General features: G+C 35.1%; 1 long non-coding RNA gene across 1 annotated transcript; it reads right to left on the bottom strand.

Annotated features, from left to right (window-relative positions):
* Positions 1 to 1,188: 1,188 nt before the first annotated feature.
* Positions 1,189 to 2,207, bottom strand: LOC116005248. The gene is made up of 2 exons (XR_004094910.1): positions 2,135 to 2,207; positions 1,189 to 1,429 (listed from the first exon to the last, which is right to left on the bottom strand). It is a non-coding gene; the product is annotated as an uncharacterized LOC116005248 (long non-coding RNA).
* Positions 2,208 to 6,968: the final 4,761 nt, after the last annotated feature.

The raw sequence follows: 6,968 nt of genomic DNA, 5'->3' as shown, positions 1-6,968 counted from the left end.
TTCATCTCTTAGATTCTTCCTATGATTGTGGTAGATTGCATTGACAAATTAAACTAAGTAAATGTTGTGTTTCACACAATTTTTTGTTAGCATATGAGTGTTTTATTTGGACAAAAGAGTCTCAACAAGTTAAGACTTTATTTTAGACGAAAAATTTAGGTTAGAGGTCAATCCTTACCTAAAACAATTCTAATTCTTGATCATTGTGCCGTTCATATAGACGGCAGCATTTTATGCTTGTTTATTTAGAAGTATTATTGTTAACTATTCTGATTGTAATTAAAACTTAATTTATTATGTAGATAAAATCACATTTTGTCTTTAGTTATTGGTTGTTATACAATTTAGTACACCTCATTATCAATTTTTAGAAATTCAATCGCTCAATTGTTTCAAATGCTATCAATTTGGTTTCTCGATTAGCTTGTCAATAAATTTTCACTCATTTTAGGATTTTGTTTGGTTATGTTAGAATTTCAAATAGCTCCCAATTTCCTTCCATAACATAACCCATATGTTTTGTTGGTATCAATTGACTTGCTAATTTCATATGATTTTTATCACTTCAAATCCTAAAAGAGGGATTAAATGTAATTGAAATTAGATGAAATTAGCAAGGCAATTGATGCTAACAAGGTATATGGGTTGAATTATGGAGGAATTCCGGAGATGTTTGTGAAATTTCAAGCATTAAAAAAATGTTAAAAGTTCCTACTGCGGATGAAAGTTTAATAACAAGGTAACCAAGAGACTAAATAGACATCTTTTGAAGCTATTGAGTGACTAAATTTTTAAAATTTGACAATGAAAAACTCAAGTACATAAAAGTCAACAATTTTTTGTTAGACCACAAGATGTCCTGAGCATACTGTAACTGTAGGAGACACCTTTAAGCTCGTACCATACTCAAATTAATCCCCGTTCATACCGAGCAGACCCAATTAAGGGTCTCTCCGTCCGTTTTACGGTCTGGGGTCCACCCACATTCGCTCCGGGAGGTGGCCCAAGGGGAATCGTCACTTGTGGGAATTGAACCCGGGGTCTCCCGAAATTCCTCCCCACAAAGAGAGCTCACTTGCCACTTGAGCTACCTCACTGGGTTACGAAATTCATCTTCCTAGTAATTACTTTTCCATGAAATTTCAATTCCACTTTCTCTAAAATATTTTCCACGAACCAAACGAGCCCTAAGTGAAAAAGAGTAAAGTGTTACTGTCAGGAACTTTTGTTAATAAGATTCCTCAAAAAAAAATAAATAAATAAAAAGATCCCTTGGTAATTAAGAGATAAACTTTGTGACTCAAAGCTCCATTGTTGCACCACTTTATCATTGCAAGTTAGCAAACAAATTGAACTTGTTAGGCGGCTTGTCCTTGGTAGGTACAGACCACTTCCATTCATGCTTTCTCCCTTTTTGGTGTCACATCCTCTACACAAACAAAAACATTGCTCACAGCTAGCTAGGATTTATTTCATTTCCAAACTCCACTCATCTTTCCAAGCCCAGTTTCTCACTATTACTACTTTAATATTATTGTTTTTTGGAATACTACCAAGTTTTGTTGAGATCTTGATTATGATTTTGACAATTTGGATGGGATCACATGAAATAAAATTTAAAAAAAAAAAAAAGACATAAATAAAGTATAAGTGGGAAAGAGATGTCTAATTGCTTAAGTATGAGGTCAGAAGTTTGAATCCACGTTTAAACAAAAATGTCTTTGGGAGAACTACCCCCGACCAAGGATTTAAGATATGGTTTATATAGCATCCTCGATCATATAAGCTAAGTTCTTTTTTTGTTTGACTACATGTTTCCTTAACTAGTCAACTAGAAAAATCATGTTCGTATTCGTAGGACCTCAAGGATGACAAAACACTCCCTTGTGAGTTTTAAGGTAGCTGCATTTCTAAGGCTTGAATTTGAAACCTTTGGTTAAGCTGGAGACCCACACCCCATGGGTATATATGCTAAGCTATTTCCAATAGGGAATAAAAATACTAGGAACAAATTTCAGGCCAACACAGAAAACAAAATTCACAAGGAAGGACAGTTACTGGCCTGGTAGGAGGAACGAAAAGGTATGTATGCTTCAGTTTCCACATCTATTCCTTGTTAGAAATGGCACCCTACCTTTCAAACAAGTTCTCAAGTTTCCCCAATTTTCGAAGAAGCATCAAGGCATAGTGTGCATCATTGCCTGCCTGCACAGAAAAATATATTAATTTAGGTGGTTTGAGCTGCTTTAAGATTACAATTGCACTTGATTCACTAGTGATTGTAGATGTCAGCTTCCCAAAATAATGTACATTAAGTAGCAATTATGGCTTTAATCCATGTAATGGACCGACTACATGCAAAGACACAGAAATGCAAAGTGCACTTTTCACCATCAAGTATCATTACTTTCAGCAATTAAAAATTGCCGTACCAGTTTGCAGCATGCATTATTATCCAGAATAGTAAAAGTAGTAATAACAGGGATGAGGATGTGATGCATGAAGCACAATTTAGGCAACACAATTAACTGCACGAGTAAATCATCATGCCTCGTTAATCTTTGGTGTGGACCATTCTCCAGTTACTGCCAGCTCATGACGCAATATGTGAAGCCATAATAGCATCCATCTTGGCGGCTATCTTCTTCTGGAACAGGAACTATGACTAGGTTCATCCCTAGAGAAGACTTGAATAACATGAGAGAAGGGAAAATAAATGTTAATATCATGTTCGATAGAGAACGAATTAAAGGAGAAAAATGAAAACCGTCTTGGTGACTTGCATACAAACAAGGTCAACCAAATCATGAAAACAAAATCCCGGGCATCTGCTAGAGCTAGATTTCCACATGAAGATCACCTCCGAGAAAATTGAGCATTGCTATGTATAAAGATAGTATAGGCTAGTAGTTTACAACAGAGAAAGGATACACAAGAATTCTGCAATAAGAGGACAGGAAAGCCTGTCCATAATCTTACCAACCAATGGACAAGGGTGGCAAAAGTTGTATAACTAACGTTACAATTCTACTGGCCAGTATTACTATACATCATGGCTTTTGTACTCTCCCTTGGACCAAATCCATAGCAAAGGAGAACTGATTAGCTACAGTTTGATTTTAGTTTAATTTTAATTTCTTATTACTGTTCTCTTTTTAGGGACAAATATACTCATACATATGCATCGATGACTTCAAGTTGCCTTCTTCCAGGTACTTTACAATTAAGTTCCTGAGCAGTAATTTGTGCCAGCTGGGGACAAGTTTTCTATTGCCCAAAGAGGTGTTAATAGTTTGATACTCTACTTACTGACTTTGATACAGTACATGTCAATATCTTAACAGGAAATGGCCATGAAGAAAGGAGTTGGGAGAAGCAAAAACATTAGAAAACTTAGAACACGGAAGGTCAGCAGAAAATAAAAGATAAACGAAAATTTGGATTTTTCTCCTCCACTTTCCAGATAGCAAGAAAACAGAGAAAGAGGATAAATGAATAAATAAAAGGACAAAACACTATTATTTCTCTTCCTCTACTTCTTTCTCCTATTGCTTTACCCAACCCCACATATAAGAATTAGGTATGCACATATGTGCAGTCAGAGAAACATTCAGAAACACAGCAGGAATTTCATGAACTTTAGATTCTCTCATCTGATGTAAAGTCAGAATTAGAAAAGACAAAATAAATCAAATATACTTACACTAAAACAACAAACTTAGTGCAGAGTATTTCCAAACTCTGCTTAAGCAGATTCAAAGGCTTTTTTCACTGCGCCAGTGCTGAGTACTGCAATTTCCAAAAAGAAGTGCTAAAAAGTTAATGATCAATAAATATTGTCACCAATTTTAGAGTAATTTAAATTTTAGATTTGAATAGTTCCACTCAAAAATTAGGTTGTTCTTTAAGGCAAACTAAATTGAAAAGAACTGGTAGCTAAATATATAGACACTGAAGAAGTATATACTTTATTAAGCAGGAATTAGGGTAACCTTTTGCTCTTTCGTGATTAGTATACTAGAAAATATAGAAAACATGGTGACAGAATTTACTCAAACATTGATGTACTATAGCAAAATAATTTTCCCAAAAGAAAATAATTTATGCCATATTTTCAGATGGAATGTATGATTAACACCAATAGCCCAGAATAATCTCTCATCTCTAGAAGGATCACTATCATGTTTAGAATACTGCAATCTTCCTCCTAAGTAAATCAAAATACTCATTAGTTAAGTAAAATCATTCATGCATCTTTCTGAAAATTACATTCCAAATACTGCTGTAAATTAAATTATAGCCTTTAAAAGAAATTAATGACACAGCTAAACTGCATCAAATTACTTTATCACCCCTTATGAGAAATTAATGACACAGCTAATGAACACATTGTATGAAGTTCAGTAGGAGCTTAATCATGAATTTAAATAGTCATCAATGTTCAGAACCAGAAAAGAATTTATAGCTACTTCTAGCTCTCTAGAATTTATCTCATGTCCATATATTACATCCAATTTACTGTAGTTTGAGGACAGTTCCTACTTCCCAACTTGTGGAGGTGAGAGCATGCCATAATCCATTCTGTAATGTGTAACGGTACTAGTGTAATACCATACCTTCCATATGGTAATGCATACCGGTAATAATGCACCTTCTTTTCGGGGAAAGCTATCCAGTTTCATTTAATACCTTGGATTAGAAGATGCCATTTGAGTGCATAACATATATAGTGAATAATCATGCTTATTTGTCACAAAGCTATAACTTTTAGATGATTAGGGCATGGCCACTGCCACTCTTACAGATGACTTCCACCCTTCTGGTGATCATGTCAGTGTTTCCTTCAAAGAGGAAAGAAGAATCTGCCTATGCTAATTCTTGACACTCTTATGCCCTAGGTAGTTCTGTTATGCCTAATTTAGCACCACCCATGACCCACCCACATTAATAATTTCACATTATGGAACTTGTACAGAATACTTCAATTACTTAAACAATACTACACAGATTGTTACTGTATAATAGCAAACTCTTTGGAAACCAGCCTTGGCTGAATCTTAAATGTTGCAATTTCTGAATAAGGCTCCACACCGAAGAAGCAATGCAGATGACCATTATAGTATTCAATTAATGCAGGTCAGGTTCAGGAATGAATAGTAATCCATATGATTGCAATAACTGGCGATGAAATTTTCGATAAATTAGCATATGATTGCATACATTATACCTCAACACCAATTAATACAATCGCTTATTCGTACTTCAGAAGAATTATTCAAATTGTTATCGAGAGAGAGAGAGAGAGAGAGAGGGAGAGAGAGATACACGCATTACGGCATTGGTGGAAGTGACGGCCGCCGGGACGGCGCCAATCTTCTAAGGTGTCAATGAATATGAATGATATTTTCATTTTTCTTGCTCTGCGAGGTTGACGGAGAGTGAGTCTGATACGCCCATGCTGTAATATTATTGCAGTTACCATTATTATTATAATGCGATAACCACTATTCTAGGTATTTTAAGGGTAATTATGACAAGTAATGGGATAGTAAATAATTAAGGGATAGTGGGTGTTTATATGACCAACCCTTATTGTTCTCAAAAAAATATGACCAACCCTTATATCATGGACTCTACCCTATACGATGTCGTTGGTGAACGACTTAATTTTGACTATAACGTTTGGTTCAATTCACACAATTTTTATTTCTTTTACTATAAAAGATGTGTATGTGTCTTGTGTTGTAAGATTTTGTACCTTGTGTTATATGATTCTGTATTTGAAGAATATGAATTCTATACTTATTAATAGTTGTGTAACACACAACCTATTGTGTGCTTTATTGACTTATTTAATAAATTTATGTTTTATACTATGAATTTTTGTGCTTATAAAACATAAATTAGTACTTACATTAGCTTTGAAAATAAGTAAATATATAACATGCCTATAAATTTATTGTCTTATATGACGATGTATATAGATAGCTATCTACCTATGTACGTGTACAAGGCAAAGAATATATATTGGTTCATTCTATTATATATATAGTTGTCTTTTATGGACAATCATGATACAACAATGGACGATTATGGTTGCGCAAGAAATCAATACAACCCCGGTCATCTTCATATTAATCATATATATATATATATATATTGATAGCGTAAATGTGAACGGGGTCTACGATTACGCTACGAATACGTGTGTTACGTATGGTGAAGAATGTCGCTCGGCCGGTCAATCAGTCGGTCTACCGGTTAACGACTGAGCGGTTCGAAGCTATATCGCTCTACCGGTGACGAACAGTGATAAAGAGTAAGTAGGAGAAAGATGAGCAAATCGCAAGTGTATTAGTGTAGTACTGATGAGTTCTCTCTTTTTTCCCCCCTCTTCAGTGAGGGGAATGACCCCTATATTTATACAAAGTGGATTCACTATGCACATGGTGTCTGATATGCAAGTGAATGGCATATTTGCATGGGCTGAACAGTCACTCCGCAAAATGCGCATTGGTTTGCTCGAAGTGGTTGAGTTACTCGAGGTGATGAAAACACGGATCCCTTGTTCCCGAAAAGTTGTCGGTCGTCACATCAAGCAACTGTTGCGCTCGTGAGCCTCCAATCCACAAGGTGTGTTGCTTCCAATCATGCGGTCGATGGACCGATTGGGTGACCGTCGACGGGCAGGTTGGTGACCGTTGACGGACGGGTGATTTACGGACCGACTAGTACATGTGCATATTTACCCATCATATATATATATATATAAATTGACTTGTTAAAATAAAAAAGGAAAAATATTTCATTTGGCGTGCATCAAAACAATAAATGTTTCGTGGAAGTTACATGCTTACATCAGGTATTTCAAGAGGTAAATAATGAATTATTTTATAGTAAAAAAATATAACATTTTCCTCATATACATTAGAATTTAAATCTCTTTAGAACTCTAGCTAAGGAGTAAG

The sequence above is a fragment of the Ipomoea triloba genome, chromosome 14 (assembly GCF_003576645.1).
Source record: "Ipomoea triloba cultivar NCNSP0323 chromosome 14, ASM357664v1".
Lineage (NCBI taxonomy): Eukaryota > Viridiplantae > Streptophyta > Magnoliopsida > Solanales > Convolvulaceae > Ipomoea > Ipomoea triloba.
Note: the sequence above shows the minus strand (reverse complement) of the source record. Positions and strands in the feature narration are given on the sequence as shown.